The 21,027-nt window shown below is 31.3% G+C and overlaps 1 protein-coding gene and 1 long non-coding RNA gene across 5 annotated transcripts in view; both read right to left on the reverse strand.

Moving 5' to 3' along the window:
• Window positions 1-21,027, reverse strand: part of LOC143242663 (dynein axonemal heavy chain 7-like) — a 619,118-nt gene that overhangs the window by 430,228 nt on the left and 167,863 nt on the right. For all 4 annotated transcript variants that reach the window (XR_013023069.1, XR_013023067.1, XR_013023068.1 and 1 more), the window contains exon 11: window positions 3,426-3,561. The gene's annotated coding sequence lies outside the window, so the exon portion shown is untranslated. The remainder of the gene's footprint in view (window positions 1-3,425; window positions 3,562-21,027) is intronic.
• LOC143242675 (uncharacterized) lies at window positions 1,644-20,168 on the reverse strand. Its single transcript, XR_013023135.1, has 3 exons — window positions 20,000-20,168; window positions 18,596-18,673; window positions 1,644-2,374 (listed from the first exon to the last, which is right to left on the reverse strand). It is a non-coding gene; the product is annotated as an uncharacterized LOC143242675 (long non-coding RNA).

The raw sequence follows: 21,027 nt of genomic DNA on the forward strand, positions 1-21,027 counted from the left end.
AATAAGCCACTGGAGTTATTCAAAATAATACAATAGTTCCCTTAGAGCCCCATCTCAAATCAGCAGATTTGGAATTTCATAAATCAAAAACTTGAAAAATCAAATGCTACTTCCAATGAAACTATATGGGAGTGTATCAGAGACATTTTGACTAAACTCCCAAAGGACACTGTGATTAAACATCTTGTAACAAAGCCTGAAAGACTTTCCATAGTTATTAAAGTAAAAGGAGACACAACAAATATTCACTGTTTGTTGAACTCTCACTATATTTTTCTTGCACTGAATGTGAAGAATAATAAAATATCGATATTTTACCTGTGATTTATCTTCAGATGTTTTTTGAAAGCTGCCTGAAATCTGATTTTTGACTTTGTCCTAACACTTTTGCACAGTACTGTAGGATGGGCCTAAATGAAACTAAACATACTGGTACTGCTTTTTGGTGTATGTTATCAAGATAATAGGTTCAAAGTAAACCAAAATATCTGAGTAAAATAACAGTAATTTATACCATATCTTTAATAAGAGTTCAGAGGCAATGTGGTGTTTATTTACGTCCACTTCTAGACACCTGTCTAGAAAGTCTTGAAAATCTGTAGGCAGGTTATCTTTATTTAAATTGTTTGGTTTCCATTTGTTAATATTAAATCAAGTACCTGAAAAAGGAGTGTGACTTGATGACTAAATCAATAATTTAACAACACAAAATAATTCTGATAATAAAAATATACATGTATATATAATGAAAACAATTATATATATCAGAAATTATAACCAATACTGTTAATGACACTAGCATTACAGAGATAGAATATACCTTACTTACAAAACACAAAAATACTATCTGCTTCATGCACTATTACTGACTCATGTCACTTGACACCCATGACATCGGAATGTACAAATCTTTGGATAATACTCCGTAATACTGTCGAAATATCTCCACAAAATATAACTTTACAGTAGCAGAACACCCTGAGTGAATTACCTAACATGTTACTATTTATTTATAGGGGTTTAACAAGATGGTAGTTATATTGTGGCAGAAAACACTATACTTTATGCATTTTAAAGATTATTATACCATACACTCCACAAGATTCAATAATTAACTGTTTGTAATTGTATATAGTCTTGTTAAATATTCAGTGTTGCTGTCATCATTCCACTGTTCATTATTACCTTTATCCACTGGAAGTCCCTCTGAGATTTATTAAATCACATTTTTATATTATTGTTGCATTAAAGTATTTAACTTTCCATCTAATTTCATGGACTTGTAACTTTTAAAACTTAAACAATTCACAAAAGAGAAAAATGCAAGATACCCAAACAAGGAGAAAATTGAACTTCAATCAACTCTTATTCCTTGGCTGTAAGTACTGGTTACCTACACTTACCATGTCAGAATTTTTCTGACAAAATACCAAGAAACCAGATGTAAACCTCTGGTCCGTACTTTTTCCTTTTTATTAATTCTGGAACCAACCAATGCCAAGTGTCAACCAGGCAATAAAGTTATCATGCAAAAGAAAGAAAAGAAAACAGAAATAACTACTAGTAAGCCTTACAAAATTAACTCTAATTTAGATGCCAATGCTGTAATCTGATTCCCAACATTTATAAAAGATTACACTGGATTGTATTTTGTGTAAGAGACTGAAAACTTAATATTTATTGTATTACACAATAAACAATGTTTACAGCTTTGTAAATAATGCTACATTTGAGAGTACTGTATAAGCTGCAAATAATTCAACAAACTCAACCTTTCTTGAATAAAATAATTTCAACAACCATGTACATAACACACGTACATATAAAGAAGTTGAAACAAGCATAATAAAAACTAAAGAGTGCTGGCTGGAGATAACATACTGGTAGAAGCTTAGAACAGAAATATATAAAGTTATTTCAAAGTTATTTATATATGGAATGAATTGAAAAAGTCATTATGTCAGAACCAAATGTGGCTGCAACCTCCCACAATAAAACTGTCACGTATTACTTACAACTACAATTTAAACAAAGCAAACCTGTGAGAGTGATATGCAAAAATATTCTTAAACTTGTAAAATTGCTTGAAATTGACCATTTAATTAAATAAAGACAATATGTTAGCATACAATTTATAACAGGTAAGATTAAAAATACAAAAATTAACTAAAATGTAACATTAATAAGACTAACCCAAAGCTCATCACCAACAAGATAGCTAACCAAATAGTTGACGATGGTTTGGATGTTTACTTTTGTCCACCACTATAAGTTCGGTGACGATAAGCTCTTTTCCTGGTTTTCATTGATCTCTTTAATTGCAACTTAAAACCCAGTAGCAGTTACTATGGCTGTGTAGATAGTTCCTGAACCACTGAAACAATAAAAGTATCATTAGAATTTGTAATGTGCTACAACGTGAACATATTACCACATGCTACTTATAAAATTATTGTACCTTTTGAAAAGTAATGGATTAACACATGTTTCTAGTCTTATATTTTTGTAAGGTGATAAAATTGTATACTTTCCTTGTATGTTTATTATACAGCAGTTAGAAAATTGTGCACAGTTACTTTTTAATTATATGAATTCTACTCTAAGATACTGATAAAAAATAAATGGTGCATTATATTCACACAAGTAAGCACCGTCCCTCCAAGTTATATTAATAACCTTTTGGAAGTGTGTGCAGCTGTTACATTCACGATGTCCTCATAATATGATGTTAGTTTCGAATATTTAATACAACAGTTCTGCTTAGATTATATGCAGAAATTAATCTATTTTAGTAAATGTATGGTTTTAATCCTTACAATAGTAATAACACTAGGGAATTTTTTGATCTATAAACCTTGTAACCATTACTGTGATCACACTTTGAAAGTTCCTTGGAAATAATGTATTTCTACACTGTTATTTTACTCTTCATAATTTGTCATATCTCCTCTTTAAATCAAAATGTACAATTATTTAGTTACACATTTTAACACTTTCTGAGTTATGCAACTATTTTTGCTGGGACTGAAATAATTACAACTGAACATAAACCCTTATTGATGTAAGCTGTTTTTGGGTGAATCAAATTACCAGCTTGTGACACTACATTTTTTTTTTCCTTTGCAAGTCATAAATGTGTTAGATGTTTTAATTATTCAAAATTACTAAATTTTATAATTTGAATCATATTTTCAATACTTCAGGAATACCATTCTACAGACTGATTAACCTGCATATTTATTTTTAATCTACATCACATATTCTATAAAATTGTTGTGATATTTATAATTTTCTGTACTAAAAATTAACTTCCAATAAGTACTTATCTCCTTTTACACAGGCCTAGAATAACCAGACAGTTAAGACCCTCAACTTGTAATTTGATGATTGCTAGTTCCAATCCCCATCACACCAAACATGCTCACCCTTTCAGCTGTAGGGGCCTTCTAATGTTTCAGTCAATCCTAATATTCACTGGTAGAGAAGTAGCCCAAGAGTTGGCAGTGAGTGGTGATGACTAGCTGTCTTCCCTCTAGTCTCACACTGCTAAATTAAGGATGGCTAGTGGAGATAGACCTCATGTAGCTTTCACGAAATTATAAAACAAACAAACAATCCTTTTACATCAATAGATATTCTTATTCAATGCTGCCATCTTTTTGTAAATCTTGTTTTCAAGCATGTCACAAGTTTCTGCCTCCTCTTGTTTGCAAATTATTCATTAAAATTATCATGTAACAACCCTCCATCAGTAATAAAGTAAGGTATTCTCATTTTGCTTATGACTTCATCTGTTCAATTCTACCAGATATCACTTTGAGTTCTCTTAGAATTTGGAAGCATCAGGTTTTAATGAAGAGGTAAGATGGGAAGTGTGAAATTTGGTAAGAACCTTCCAGAAATACATTTACAGTTTAGGTGAATTACAACTTCCAATACAGTGCATTATGTCATATCAACATATAGCAAGAATCTTACATTGAATAGGTGGAAGAAACAGTTTGAGGGAAGGAAAGAAGCATCCTCCAAAGCCATCCAGAGGACACACCTGAAGACAAGAAAGTCAAATTTGGAAAACTGATGTGGGAGACTGAGCCAGGTATACATTTCACCCAGATAAGAAAGATGTGGTACTTATGGGAAAACTGGAATGTAATGAGGGCTATCAATCTTCATTAGAAGAAAAGTGAGGGCATAAAACACAATGGAGAGTCTGAAGGAACAACAACACTTGAAACAATGCAATGGATGACCACAAAGACCTATTTTCAAATGCAAACCATACTGATTCACTCAATACAAGACATGGTAGGGATGAAGAGTATTCTATTCCACCTTAACCATATATGTTTTGGTTTAGAATAATGGCTACTTTGATAATACTTTCACAGTTGACTAGATGCCCCCATTAGTTCTGTCAAGACAATATAAAATAAACTTTAAACAGCTTTATCAGAGATCCATAGTATGAAAAATCAACTTTGGAAGTACTGATGTGATTAATTATTGTAGTTTACAAAAATAGAGGCATTCGTGTAATCCACACCCTGCATACTGACAGACTTGATGATTTATTGAGATGGAAGATTAGTGTGAGAAAATATTACATTATAAAGAACATGGACTTTACCAAACACAAGTTCTAACTTTTTGATAATCTATAATCAGTTCGCATGTTTACCACTTTGCAAAATAAAATTGACAAATGGAATGAAAATTAAAACACACTCAAAAGGAAAAAATATTATTAAAATATGCACTTCAGACTCAACACATACCTAGATAAAAATGCTGCACTTTACAGGTCACAATTCTTTCAAAACAGAAACTAATTACATGATTTGTGTTCTCCTTGTAGCTGGCCAATCAACTTAGATGGCAATAATCCAGAAGAACATATTACTTTTGATCCATTAATAATACAAATTCACACTCAAGTTGATACCTGGTGAACTATCCCATGAAGCAGCAGATACCATCTGTGATGACTCATGTTAGGTACAGCAACACCTAGAAGTCAACTAGCACGTGCCCTAGTAAGAAGTTCTGAGCTAGAATCATAAAAATAACTCAGAATTTTATGTTTCATATTTATCAAGCTGAGGTACCTGTCCTTTATTTGTACATGAACTTAAAATCTGGAGGTGGAAGATATGATAAATGAGAAAAATCCTGATTTTCATACAATTCATTTACTACACTGTATAATGGTCATTATGACCCTGTAGAAAAAGGTAGTATCAATTGTAATGTCAGTAGGGGTGCATTCTGTTACCTGCTTTCAACACCCAGCTCATCACATCTTTCTGCAGTGTTTCACATGATTATTTAATAGAAAACCAATGGCTACAGAAGTGTCTTACAGACAGGTCAAAGTAAGAAATTACAACTCAAACAACAGCTTTTCATACCAGCCTTATGGTGGCTGTTGAAATAGAAACTTCATCTCAGTTTATGCATTATTGTAACAAAGGCAGTCATCTTTGTTCATTTAATTCCTCCAAAGAGAGCCAAGCACAGTCTTCGAGATGTATATATTAAATGTTTGTGTGCTCTGTGCATCGATGAATATAATTGATGTTAACTCAATCAAAGTGTTCAATAACAGCAATAATGGGGTGGAGGAGTTAGGAACCATCCATTAGCATGGCCACTTCCGAATTATCTTCACATTTACCCTCATTAAGAAGGATAGTCATCTATTGAAAGCACTACTGTTTTTGCTCCCTTGAAAACATTATACACAGTTTGGTTAAGACTGGTCCAGTGAACCTGGATTAGTTAGATAATGGAACAAGAGACAGACACAGATTTTTGTGTTTTGTATATATACACAATATAGCAATGAGGTTTTTAGTATCTGTACACCACCTAATTCTACCTTCAACAAATCAAGACAGGATTTAGAAAGTTATTTTCCTTCTTTCTCAGACAACATGTGAAGAGAGAAAAGAGTATTGTTTTTCACCTGCTCTAGATCTCTCAGACCTATGGTGTCCAACATGGTCACCGCTTGCCACATGCCAAAACAGCTATTGACCTGTGGTGAACTGGTGCTTTACTTCTACCACCTATTTTTTTGTATAATTAATTTTCTTAATAAATAATTGAAAACATTACTATGTATTTTTTACCCATCTTTAAAAACACAGTTAATTTTTTTGCCTCAAAGTGAAAATGTTAACACATTTTAAACAGTTTGGGTGACTATGAAATACAGTTGGACACTGGTGCATTAGACCTAAAAGCACACCCACTCCTACAGCTTTTGAAGAACCACAATTTTTCCAATGTTCTGATTTCATTTCAGTTAAAACGCACTTTTAAATATTGTATATAATAATTTAAATTTGTGTGTTGGACTGAGGATTCTTTACAGTGGATGTTTGCCATTTTTTGGAGATAAATTCAAAATAAATGAACAGCATGCATTCCACTTATTCTAAAATATGTTCAAAACAAGTGAAACATGACAAATTTTTCACACTACATGTATCACAACTGGATCTAAATACTGTATGGTTCTCTTCTTGAGAAAAATAGTTTGGCTTGTCAACTGCATTTTAAACCAATTGAATTTGGCCAAAATGGTTTTTTTTGTGAAGAAGAGAGGTATTCTTACATTCTTACATTGAGGCATTCTAGAAATCTCTGTAGCCTTAATATCAATTACACAACTTTCAATAACCTTCTGCTTTCAACTTTCTTACTGTGAAACAAAACAGTCATGAAATATTAACTCACAAAATTAACACTACTTACATTAAACAGTGTATTTTATCTTACAACCCTGAACTTATATATTTTAGTCACTACACTACTTGCCATTGGTTGAAAACACTAAAATAAAGTTTGTTGTAATGCAGTTTTTGAAGAGGAGGAAAAGAGAAAGTGGACCAGTTTGAACAATTCTTGAATTTCAAAAGATAACTTAATTTTAGTGAAAATACTTGATCAAAAACTTTGAATTTTTTGTATACAAAAAACTTGTAATATTTACAGAAAGCTAGTCAGATTTTGTGAAGATACACATATCATTTTAAAAGTTACAGTGTGGAAACTGATGATTATGAACAAAGTCACACAGAGTGAGTCTGTAATGAAAGGGTTCATTTCTTTTGTTCCTATCCCCCTCTTACATGACATTTTAAGAAGAGAAATGTAGTTCCTCTATCCAGGAAGTATTTATTGCACTGGCTATTGAACCTTACCCTTCCAAGAAGCCAACAGTTGTTAACTACTATTCACAGCAGTGGATATACTAATTAGACTCCTTACTGAAAACCTGTATGCATCTGTTGGATGCACTTTGTTTCACTGTTACTTTGTGTTGTATCTTACCATTTGCACTTGAATGAAAAGGAAAAGAAAGAGAGTAAGATATTTGGTGTAGACTGAAGACAGTTTTGAGACAGCGGAGTTGTTTTATAGTTCCTATAAAAAACAAAACAACAACATCCCATACCACTTTAAGCTTTGATGTTATGCTTATAATGCTAACAAACATCTCATCAGGGTCCTAGCAACATAAGAACTGGTAACTACAATTTTCTCTCCACATGTAAAATCTAGGTGATATTCCCCCAATCATGTAAAGCATTTTGAATTGTACGTAATTCTCACAACACAATAACAGTTTTAAAGAAATGTGTTCTTTCATTTTATACTTAAAATAATTACTAAAAGTACTCTATTTCTTATCTCACAATAAGGCACAGAGCCTTCTAGAACAAAATTTCAGTCATCACAAGACATTTGATAGTTTGGTTTTTAATAGGAGCTCAATAACACAAACAGTGGAGGTGGATGGGTGAACTAATGTACCTGTCTTTCTCCTCTTATGCTCCAAAAGTGCTCTTTTCCCCATTATAAAACACTGTCCATAATTAGACCTTGCCTGCTGTGAGCTTGGAAATACAAATGTCAGCTTTAAAAATAATTGACACATATACACATATTAAATGTTGATATACAAAAAAACTGCTGTTCAATTTTACATTTTAAAAGGGTTTGCATGATTGACAGAAAAGAATAAGAGATCTACATCGATCGACCCATATGGAGTAGAGGAAATCCACAGCCTTCTGTAACCCCTCCCTCATAAACGGTTTTGCATCAGATTGCTTAAAAAGTAAGACCCCATTTTATTGATCCCCTGCCTTTATAATGTCCTCCAGATGTTACTGTAGGAGCTTCACTATGTATGTTTAGCTCACTTCAAGAAATTTAATGTTTGAAAAAAAAGGAAATGGACAAACGTGTACTTGCTGTGGAGTGACTGACACCTCTAACCCCCATAGTTTCACCTCCACTGTTTATTGGTACTTTTCCTTCTGATGGACAGATTCTTCCTTCACAGGTTTCTTCACATTAATCTTGTTCAGCATCACTGACATGACGACAAGGAGCTGGAAAGTTGAACTTGAAGGCCATTCACACAGTCAAAAAGGCTTAAAATCTTATAGTTCTGTAAAGAAGAAAAATACAGTTATGCTAACACTAAATCTTGTTCTGAACACAAAATCTCAATTTTGTCCCAATTTATTTTTAACATTTTAACTAATTCCTGGGCAATCAAGATTCAAGTCATGTAAAATTTGCATAGCTTTTCTTTTCCAGTTAAATATAGAATTATAAGAAAGTTAACTGTTTAACAAGGTTTACTGCTATTCATTTAATGTCACAATAAAAACTTTGAGAAAAAACAGAATAGTATTCAGTATAAATCTTTAAAGTTCTTAAATGGATAAACTTGAAGCAGGCACTTCTTCATGTGCAGCAAGCAATATGTAGACTAAATTACTAACTACAATACCCATACAGTAAGACAGTACAAACAATTCATGAGGTAAAAAAACAGCAAAAGCACAATGTGAAATTATTAAAACAATACAAAAGTAATAGAAAGAATGGCAAACGAAAACTTTATCACAGGCAACATTTCAAGAAAATATTAAGAAAGTGAGAGATACCAGTACAGCATTATACGCAAAAGACCCTGGAAACATTTCAAACAAAAATATAGTAGCATTCTTACTATTTTGTAAGAAAATATTAAAACTCCCACAATCTTAGTGAACAGTATTATTTTGTAAAGTTCCTTATAACACACTATTTCTTACATCTAGAACATTACAATAACCTGTTTTGTTTTTCGTACTCAACTTCAAATTCAGTCCTCCACAATAACCAACAGTTAAACACACTCACAAGAAACAACAGAGTTCTAAATATTAATATGGATAATACCCCATACCATTTTTAACAAATGACTTGAAGGTCACCATTTATCAAGCCTGATCATTCTACATAAAAATGTATGGCAAACCTATTTAGTAAAAACATACAATTCTGGTCAAAACAATGCTAAACAGAAGTAAAACTAACTGAAACCTAAAGTTAAAAGCTTATGTATGTGTGAAAATTTTAATGTTCATTATGCCTTAAATAAGATGATTTGTTTAGGTCACTTCAAGTTTAAAATATGTCATGTAAGACAACATTACTATAACTGTACATTTATGCGTGTCAAGTACAATTTGTTTGTGTAGAGGTAAATGAAAATAAATAGATAACCATAATACAGGTGATTTTAAACTTTAAACTACATACATGTCTGTCTTGGAATTTTATTTTTAAAGTTATACAGTCTGAACTACATAATCACGAGCAAAATACTGTACACAGTAGTGTATGTAGTCATTACAAGTTATGAAAAGGTATATACGTGGTTGTTATATATTCAGTAAATTGAGAATAACTACACATTGTGTATACAGTCAAATTAAAACAATTCACTTTGCACTCATCCATATATATTTCAAAACTGTGGAATATTATTTACTGTTGGCTGCAACTAGGTAAGCTACATACTAATCAAATCTACCTGAATGTACACTATAAACTATGCACATCATAAAATGATAACATCTTAGCTAACACACCGTTATCAAATTTAATTTTCTACATAACAAAGAAAAGGAATAGAAAATATAGTACAACTATCTTGCTGTTCCTGATTCAAATTTAGAAAAAGGTAAATAACCAATATATGACTCTTAATATTAGTACTACATTACTTAAGACAGATGTGCCAGTACAAATTTATAATGATTCTTGGATGCTTTCCATTGTTCTTTTAACCTGAGATTATTTCTCTTAGACACAAATTTATTCTTGCTTAACGTGGGCAATATAGCTTACCTTCATCAAACTTTAATTTTAAAAAATACAATGAAACCATGCTCCAAGCGTGTACAAGTTCCACAAGCACTGCTGCTAGCAATCATATAAATCTGACCATATCCATTCCCTCTCTTTAGTTGATCACTCATCAAATCAGATTACAAGTATTCAGAGAAGTAGCTTCTACATCTTACAACAATAAAGTTTCATATATAGAAGGAAGTATAAAGTACAATACAACTATTTCATGAAACTATGGATATGACTCTTTGAATGTTAACCCATTCATAGATATCCCTCTTTGTGTGACACTGAAGGGAGAGTCTGCATGATATATTTCAACTAATGATACGCTATGACTAGTCAGTAACAATTTAGTGATCAGCTTTCATTATGCTCTAAATGCCACATGCAATGTGTAGAAATTCACACACCTATATGTGGTGCATTAATACAAGAGTATTATGATGTTGAACAACAAAGTTACTGCTATTATGTACCCTTCTTTATTGTTGACATGATTTTGTTGGTATTTACCAAAACCAAATTTTGTATGTCTGCAGCATTATTGCCCTTGCAAAGATGCAATTAGAAAGCTTTCATGTCCAAAGCACACCACTCTTTCATGCATGTTTTCCATAAACCATACAGTATATGAAGACAGTGCTTTCACAATCCATGTTACAACAGTGTAATAGCATATATAATCTTTAAGTATTGTTTCTGGTTATTTATCATTTTATACTAGTAATTGTATTTGTTTCATTTTACACCTTCTTAACCCTACTACTATGTGTAGGGGTCAGGGGATGTTATCACATTTGTAGATTTACATTCAAAATTTTATTGAACCATTATTTTATGAAGATATGTCGTAGCATGTAATTCAAATGTAATAGTACACAATAATTAATTAATTTAAAATAAATATTAAAACAAATTCCTAAATATCAAATTTTGTTTGTCATGTACTATACTACATGCTTCTTTATTTAAATTATATTTCTGATGTCCAAAGGCAAAGTTTATACTTTTTCACAAATAGAAATTTAAATTAACAAATTTTGACAAGCTAGAATATAAAATAAAAAAACCTCCTTTCTTATCTATTTTCTGAAATATTACTATTTTAAGAAAATCAAAAATGTTAATTCTGTCTATTTCTTTAGTTTTTGCAAATGATTGTTTACAACCAATTGAAAGCTCAGAATTTTTACCTACATGGTATTTTAGGTTTGAAAAGTGTCTTCATGGGTAGATCCATTTTTTTGTTGTTGTAGACTCACAAGGAAAGGTGAGATGAATGATGTTTAAAAATATTTTTAGACATAAATACATTTTAATTAATAAGAATTATTAATTACACTAGAAATCTGTGGTACTTAAATATAACCTATGATGTTCTTTATATCAATATGTGTACACAAAACAAGAAAAATATTTTACATACTTCAGTTGTAAAATGTGACAAGGCTTAGCAAACTGTGGAAAGTACACATTCATTGAGAAGGAAACATCATTGTTTTCCTGTATTTCTTTACTTAATGTTCTGTGCTCTATGATAAGTAATTGATATTTCAAGATTTATTTGTAGACAGTAATAATAATAATATGTATAAATATACATAAAATGTACTGCATTACAACTGAAATGTGATTGTATTCTACAAAATACTGGTCTTCAACAAAGTTATTTCATCAATATCATATATATAATTCTCAGCAGTTTTCAGTTCATCTCTGTGTGCTTGTACATCATAATGATTTAAAGATTTATAAAAAAATCCAGTTTATGATTAACATTGTAATTGTGTCTGTTGAGGTTCACACGAATAGTGGTTTTTACTGTTTTAGTTACTGATGAAGTCATGATCAGAAAATTATTTTTGGGAGCAGTTTGGTCGTACATAAGTAGTTTAATATTTCACTGCATGTAGTAAGTCTGCAGCAGCCATTCCAGATGTATGATAAATTTTAATTGTTTTTCATAAATTGGTTTTGATTCATAGTTTTAACACAAAACATTTTTTAATCTTTTTGCTTATTTTATTTAGTATGTTACATTTTCTGTTTTTAAATGCAGTTTAAGTATCTATGTAAGTCAGATGCAAGTCTTATATGAATACTGATCTTTTATTTTAGGCAAACGTTATACGCTGTATCTATTGTGCTGTAACACTTGTGTTTTTATTGTCATGTCATCCTGAAGTGAGACTATTTTATATCATTACAATAATTAGTACTTCCTTACTGTGAAATGGACTGTAGTACAGTGCACTAGGTTCAGAGTTAGAATTAACAGTGTGGAATATGTATTGAAGTTATTGATTTCATCTCTATCTACACATCTTCTTGTTCAATTCTCCATGAGCCTGTTGTAGTCCTAAGAAACCTATAAGACAGTAGTTGGATGGAGACTTAGTTTTAATGTTTGAGTAATGATTATTTTGGTGATTGCACAATATTAGGTGGGATTTCTTACTGTTCATGTTTGAAATAATTCTGTGCAAAACATTTAGGGATTTGTATTTTGCAGCTACTTATAACTGTATGATAGGCATTACTGTACTTGAATACCACACATTCAGGTCAATCTGAAGCTTAGTTTAATAAACTGAGTGCTGGCTCAGCTAGTGTGCTTTCTGAAGAGAATAAACCATGGGTACTTGGAAATTTAATTTCAATGATTAGCCAAATGTTTCGTCATCTGATTAGTGACGTGCATGAATGGATTAAGGAGATTCCAACTATCCCTATATCTACTATCTAGCAAAACCACAGCCAAGTGAACTGGCTTGGAGAAATCAGCATAACCAGTCAAAGTTAACACTTCCTCCTGCACAATTTCTCAGGCTTTGCACAGTGTATTCACAAGTAAACTTGTCTTTTGTTGTTGTTGTTATAGTTTATGAAGAAAGTGTCATGTTCAAAAGCTTTTGTTTTAGACCAGATACAGTTTACTTAATAAAATGATTAATACAATGGAATTTTACAGTATGGATAAAATAACTTATGATTTTATATTATTTAAAAATGGTTACATAAAAAACATACTTTACATACTACTTTTGGAAGTTTGAAACTGGGGTGGTGAAAATACACATTCTGATACCACATGTCTACTGAATGGCATAATATCATAACATTCATTTCAATTTCTATGACTCAATGATGAAAGCTGGATAAGAAAAATTTACTTACCACAAAATATTTCATTAAACATTTTCTTCAAAACACTAATTTCAAATCAGGTGGTTAAGACACTTAACTTGTAACCCGTGCGTTGAGAAATTGAATCCTCATCACAACAAACATGCTGGCCCTTTGAACTGTGGGGGTGTTAAATGTGATGGTCAATTCCACCATTCACTGGTAAAAGAGCAGCCCAAGAGTTGGTGGTGGGTGGTGATGACTAACTGCCTTCCCTCAAGTCTCACATTACTAAATTAGGGATGTCTAGCACAGATAGCCCTCGTAAAGCTTTGCTGGAAATTCAAAACAAATGAGTTTGGTTTTAAATTGGAAATTATAATTCAAATTTTAGTATTATATATCAGTTAAATTTTTAACTTAAAAGTGAATATTGAAAAAAAAAATCTAAATATCAGGTTTTATGCATTATATGATGTGCTCAAATTAGAGTTTGTGATGTCCAAATACCAAGACTATAGTTTCTTCTGAGTTAGGAGCTCAAATTACTGATATTGAGAACTTATAATATGGAAAATTGAATCTCCCATCTTTTCTGCTTGCTGCATTTACTGAATTAGTCTCAGTGCCCCTACCTACCTCTTGACATTTTTGGAAGCACTTGCTTATGTACACTTACTTTTGAATATGACTCAAACAGAGCTAAGTTACAGTTTTATAAATTATAGTGCAATTCTAAGGTACTGATATAGTAATTTATGACTTTTTGTTATTTTGAAATGTACACATGCTAAATTTAAAATATCATTTTGTTTCACATCTTACTGTAAAATTTTATGAGACTTGATATTCAGTACTGAGTCAAGCCCCAAATGAGTAAAAAAGTTCAAAACTAGAAAATATTATTGTTTACTCTACTTCTTTATTTACTGTTCTGTATTTTAAGATAAATTAAATTTAAGAACTTTTTATAACTTATAACTCAGTTGTGACTATTTTACAAAATACTAGTTTACACAAATACAGCCAATACAGGTCACTTTGTACAGACTGTAAACATTTACTATAACTTCATGGTTGAGTAATTACTGTAACGTTGCTCATCAGACTGCTATAATTTTATATTTCACTACTTTGATATGATGATCTCTTAATCACATCAACAAAGTTACACAAAAATTATGTCATAGTGAAACAGGAATGCTGTAACTAATTAAGACTTGAGATACTTCCTCAGGCAATGTTTTATATTTTATACTTGTGAAGAATATCCAAGTTTTAACTAAAGAAACTACTTCATAACATTAATCATTAAGTTTACCATAGATAGTTACAAAAAATGACTGGTTCACTGCCTATAACTTATTTATAAAGACATGTTCTAGCAAATATTTAAAAGTAAAAATTAAAGATCAAAATAAAATGGCTTGTTTCACATGAAAAGTCAATGTAAGTATTAGCATGATAAAGAGTAATATTATAATCTGGAATCATATCACTGATGAATGCAAGGAACTAAAAATAAATTTGTTGAGTGTAAAACAAGTTCTAAAACATGGATCAATAGTTTTTCATGTTTAACTTTCATTTTCAGAATTGCTACAGAATTTAGTAAGTTTTGCAGACTGACTGATATATAGGCCATCTAATTTACATATAAATCTTCAAACTCAAGTTTTATTGTGTGAGAAGACTGCAACACTAAACTCTTTCAGCCTTTTCTGTTCTCCACGAATAATTGTTAATGTAATATCAACCAACTATTAAAAGAAAAAACCTGCAAATGAACAGACAAAAATATTATAATTGAAATTTCACTTGATAAACTTGAGGATAAACATGGGTGAGTTTTCAGTGAACATTTCACTGAAATATATATATTAGCTGGAGTTTTAAAAGCCACCTAGCCCTCTTCCCCCAAAGCTATGGGGTTGTACATATTTTTAGATGCATATTGAGCTATCCTGGACAACTTTCAGTATGAAATAGGCTTTGTAAACAAAAATCAAATCACTTACTTGTTATTTTACCACATGAATCAATCCGACAATCACATAAACCTAGTAAAGTATTTGAAACTGTAATACTTATACTTTATACACATATCCAATTAGTTTTGTAAGACCTCTAGTTACACATTTTTAAATTAACCAGCTATGATTTGTCTTGTGAAAACAAAAGTTTATTTCACATTAAATCTGAATGAAGTTTCGTGATCATGTGCAATAGATGTTTAAATATTGTATCAAATGCAACTTTATGATATACGTGCTGCTATCCAGTCAACAGCTTTGTTTATTTGTTTGAATATTTACATTTGTGCCAGTTGTCTTCTAAACTGCTATAAATATAACCACACAAGAGCCCAAAATATATATTTTTGGATTGTTTGACATCTGACCCCTTAAAAATGCTCAAATAAAAAAAAAGAAAATACTGACTGGACATATTGGACCAAAGTATGACCCTACCAAGTTTCAAGATAATCTGTCAAGATATGTAGGTATAGCAGTTGACTGAAAAGGGTTTGGAAGAAGATGAAACAAGAGAAAAACTACATCTCTCTCATGATGATGAAGAACCCACGTGAAGTAAAAATGTATCTCAAGATGGCTGGTATGGGTATTAAAACTCTTTTTGTTAACCTGAAGACCAAAGAAGGTTGAAACATTGTTCTCTAATTTATTTTAATAAAAGATTTAATACCCATACCAGGCATCTACAGTACACCTCTCTGTGGAGACATAATAATGAGAAATAACTGTCTCGAACACTATATTGCAGAAAATTGAAAACTGGATTCACTGAAAATAATAAGAAACCCTCCCAAGTTTACAAAGTACATCTTTTTAAAACAATTTTACTTTAAACATAGAACCAAAATCAATGACCATGAAGTTATAAAAATCATCTTATTTTAAGAATGCAGCCTCACTCCAAAACAGTACCACCTGTTGTACTAGGATATCTCTATTAAGCCTTTGAGTGATCTCTAATCATTTGGGTAAAAAAAACCCTTTAAAAGTAGACTCATTCTTGAAACACCACTGAAAACCTTTCTTGTTAATAGATTGGAACACCAAAAGATTGATAATAAGCGAAATACATGATTGTTGAGACAAAGTTAAAATTTCCTTACTTAATCGTATTATTTTTATTCATGTTATTGTTACACAAAACTACAGCAACATCGACCGAGCATTTTCAACCACAACATAGACAGTTATGCTATATGGAATGCTATGAATGTCCATGACTTACTTAAAAATTAATTATTTTTCAGTGAAAGATGCTTTATGTGGTTGTAAGTACATAACAGATGCAACGTTGTTCTGAGTGGACTCATGTTATATTGGACTCACATTAAACAAGTTCACACAAAACCTTGATAAATAATTACTTCAAAAGACACAAATCTTTATTTAAAGAAATGTTTTAAACACACTTGTTTTATTTGAAAGAGCTGCTTTTCTACTGGAATAATTTTATACGTGCCTAGTGGGGGTCGTGTTTCATTCTAAATACATATTTTTTCATTGCTGTGCATTAAAAAAGTTAACATAGCAGAAAATTAAAAACTAGGTATTTAAAATCCACAAATAGGGATTACAAAAAAATGTAAGCAAACAAAACTGTAGATCTATTGCTGACAGCTTAACTCAAGCCACAAATAACCATTTTGATTCCACTATAAAATTATTTCAAATGATATTTATTGTGTTACAGGACTCCACTGAGATTTCTGCAAGAAACTGACAGTACTTTTGAACTTACTTCCCCATCCTTAATTATGTCATGCTGTGAAATTTTCTAAGTCCTTCATTTTTAGCTATCAAAAAGTCCAGTATGTGCATTAGTTGGGAACTACAGCTTGTGCAGTTTCTAGTGTTTTTATTGGAAACAGACACAACAAAATTAGAGGATTCTGATGTCGGATATTGTTATTCAAGCCACTGTTGTTCATTATTACTCAAGTTTATTTCCCTGGCAATATTTCAACAGGTGTTTGACACTGGATGATTACCATAACAGATGTCACTATTCAATATCACATCGGTAATTCTTTCTACTGTTTTTTGTACTTAGCAAAAGTCACAAGTACATATTCAGTATTTATTACCACTGTATATATTACTCTTTCATATAGCTATTGTAATTTTAAATAGGTAGTGGTAGTAAATGTTATTGATAATTGACAATTTAGCAAAGTGTGACACTGAATGAATTATTTGTGTTGCCTTATTTTAACAAACACTTGTACACAGCAGGCTGTTGAAGAACAAACATATTGTTATGTAAACCTATCAAAGTAAGCATGTGACTGTGTATGTTTATGTTGCACTTACCTTTGTTGTATTATATTAAAAGGAACATTATTCCATTCTGATGAGATTCCTTTGTTACTGTTCATCTTTTGTTATATAATAGTACAAGCTGATGGAAGCTAGTCATTAAATTTGTGATCAAACAATCTTTGTCTTCACAATGGTCCTTTGAGAACAACTTTACAGTTTGTTTCTTACAGCGTATACCACTAAGTATGTTTATTCTCTCTTGCACATTTGTTATTTATTTTTAATATGTGGTGGATGAGTGGAACACAAAGCATAAGCAACAGTAAACTGTTATAAAATGTGTAGCATTCAAATGAATTCACATGCATTTGTCAAGTTTAGAATGTATTCTCTATAAATGAAAAAAAAAAAAACAACTTAAGTAACAATATAATTAAAACTCATTCTAGACTGTCAGAAAAATAAAGAACCAACATGAATCAAAATACAGAGCCTGTATTGTCAAGACTCTAACAAAGTAAATAAATACAGCTGCAAGTAATGTCTGTATTATTTTCTTAAGCTTATTATAAATCCCTCTATTAACTCCATGCCTACAGTACTTATCAATTTTAGTGGGGACAAAATAGTTTGTTTACTTTTAAGAGTCCCGAGTTGTCAGCTTGAAAATACAATTTTTATATTTTGATTCAACTTTTCTGATGATCCATACATCCCTTCCCAAATTAATAATTTTAATAATTAAGTACACATACATACATATTCCTGTATATAGATAAATTTCTCATTCCCACTGAATACCAAATACCATTACTGTGTCAAATAGTCTTCATTACCTATTGAACCTGTTTTAAACTTCACTGTTCTCAAAATTGGTTCTTCTTTAAATCTGAAATCTTAAATGTTCACATAACTTTAGTGTACACACCTATATACTTCAAATTAATTCATAAATAAATACTCACAAGTAGTAACACCATAGACCAGGAAAATATGGTGCACGGTATCCGTCTCTTCCAAAAGGAAACACATGGTTCATTTACCTGTTACAGTGTACATCACAGAAGCATTTAGAAAAACACATCAGTAAAAAACTAAGTAATGAATTTTCATAACTTGTAAGAAATAAAGTTCAAACATGTTTAATACATATCAACATTTAATTAACATTTAAATTAAAATTTCCAGCTGTTTAAAATTGTAATGCATAATGTATGTAACATAATAAATTGGAGACTGATCTGAGATAAATCATAATACATCACAATCAACAATTCCTCTAAAATTAATTTTAAGGTAATAATGAATCAGTGTCATATTTCAGCCACAATTAGCTTTACTTCTCTTTCATATCTTACTATATATAATTAAAGCATGTTCTTTGCATGGTGCATTATTACAGAATTAACAGTAATTTTGTTACAGTAAATGTATTTACCATTAGTACTACATCTTGTCCTTAGTCATAATAATAATGATGTTAGCTTTCCAGCTACTTCTTATAGTTTGACTTTATTCATTACTTCCTGTACTTACACATTACATCAGTAAAGATATAATGAAACACACATGTGCAGCCACAGTGAAGTAATGTTCTTGTTATCAGAGTATTTTTATTTGAAACTACGTTCTGCAATAAAGAAATAGTTCTTGCATAAACTTTTTTCTAATTTATTGAATCTTGAATGAAGCACAAAGTGGAGAATTGTTTTATGGATTTTTGTGGTACCAGTACGAGTTAGTTTGTTTTATAAATCTATTTTCATTAGTACGAGCTTTGTCATTACATTTTAATTATAAAGATTAATTTATATTGCTAGCTTATTACATGGAATTAAATCTATCATAAATCACTTAAGCTAATTATTATCATGAGGTATTTCTGGAATTACAGCAAAGAATATCACTAACAAACAACAATTTTTGAATTTCATCTTTCCTATTTCACCATAACAATCACATTCTTTCGATAAGGCTAACGTTGGTTCGTGGTAACTTCTGTCTTTGCTGGCTTCTTTTTAAGATAGATCAAACTATAGTTAAGCTGTAACTTTGAGTTTAAAAGATTAAAGATATAAATATATGGTCAGTACTCTCTTTCGCGAAATAAATTATTTTCGTTATTTTGTTTAATACTCACAGTAATATATCAATCGTTAAGCCTATATTAATTGTAAGGCCTTCCACGATGATTAACTTCCCTTCATTCTTTTCTTTGGCCTAATTCCGTTTCGTAACATCTTATCTGCTAATTTTTTTCTGTCTCTCAACTTTTACTTTTCATTTAACACTACTTATTTATCTTTAGCGCGGACAGCCTTGTTGCTTTGTGTCATAAAACACCAAACCAAACTATTCATCTTTATTACCTGATCGTCTGTTTTCTGTATTATACACATCAATAAATTTCCCGCGACTCTAAATTCTCGACATCAATGAGTTACAAACAACACGTACATCTCTTAGAGAGTTTCGTTTTTAAACTTGTCATAATGTTTACTATAAATTAATTGATTGTGACTTTCATGTTACGAAGAAAGCTAAACAATAATTACATATTTGTTTTTAAAATAAATTAACAACAGTCACACTTAACGAACTTTTAAATAATTTACTTGATAAACATATAAACGTATGTAATTATATTGTTTGTTTGTTTTGAATTTCGCACAAAGCTACTCGAGGCTACTGTGCTAGCCGTCCCTAATTTAGTAGTGTAAGATTAGAGGGAAAGCAGCTAGTCATCACCACCCACCGCCAAACTCTTGGGCTACTCTTTTACCAACGAATAGTGGGATTGACCACACTTTATAACGCCCCACGACTGAAAGGGCGAGCATGTTTAGTGCGATGGGGATGCGAACCCGCGACCCTCAAATTACCACGTCGCACGCCTTAACACGCTTAGCCATTCCGGACTGTTATGTAATTATATACATATATAACTTATCCTACGTTACGTGCCCCGGCATGGCCAGGTGGTTAGGGCATTCGACTCGTATTCTGAGAGTCACGGGCTGGAATCTACGTTAAACTGAACATGTTGGCCCTTTCATTCATAGGGCGTTATTATAGTTAATCCCATTATTCGTTGGAAAGAGTACCCCAGGAGTTGCTTTTCCTCTTGTCTTACTCTGCTAAATTAGGGGCAGCTAGCGTAGATCGTTTTCGTGTAGCTTTGCGCAAAATTCAAAACAAAGAAATAAACCTACTTAGCATAATTACATCTTCATAAATAGAGTATCATATCATCCAGTGCTTATATTACACTGTTTGTCGTGTTATTAGAGGCAGTACTAACCACTTTCATTCACATCATTCTTGAGTTTGTATACAACTACTCGAGGATCTGCATGATATTCAGTTCTAATCAGGTATCATTAGGGAGTATTTGGCA

This window comes from Tachypleus tridentatus, unplaced genomic scaffold (genome assembly GCF_004210375.1).
Source record: "Tachypleus tridentatus isolate NWPU-2018 unplaced genomic scaffold, ASM421037v1 Hic_cluster_2, whole genome shotgun sequence".
In the NCBI taxonomy this organism is placed as follows: domain Eukaryota; kingdom Metazoa; phylum Arthropoda; class Merostomata; order Xiphosura; family Limulidae; genus Tachypleus; species Tachypleus tridentatus.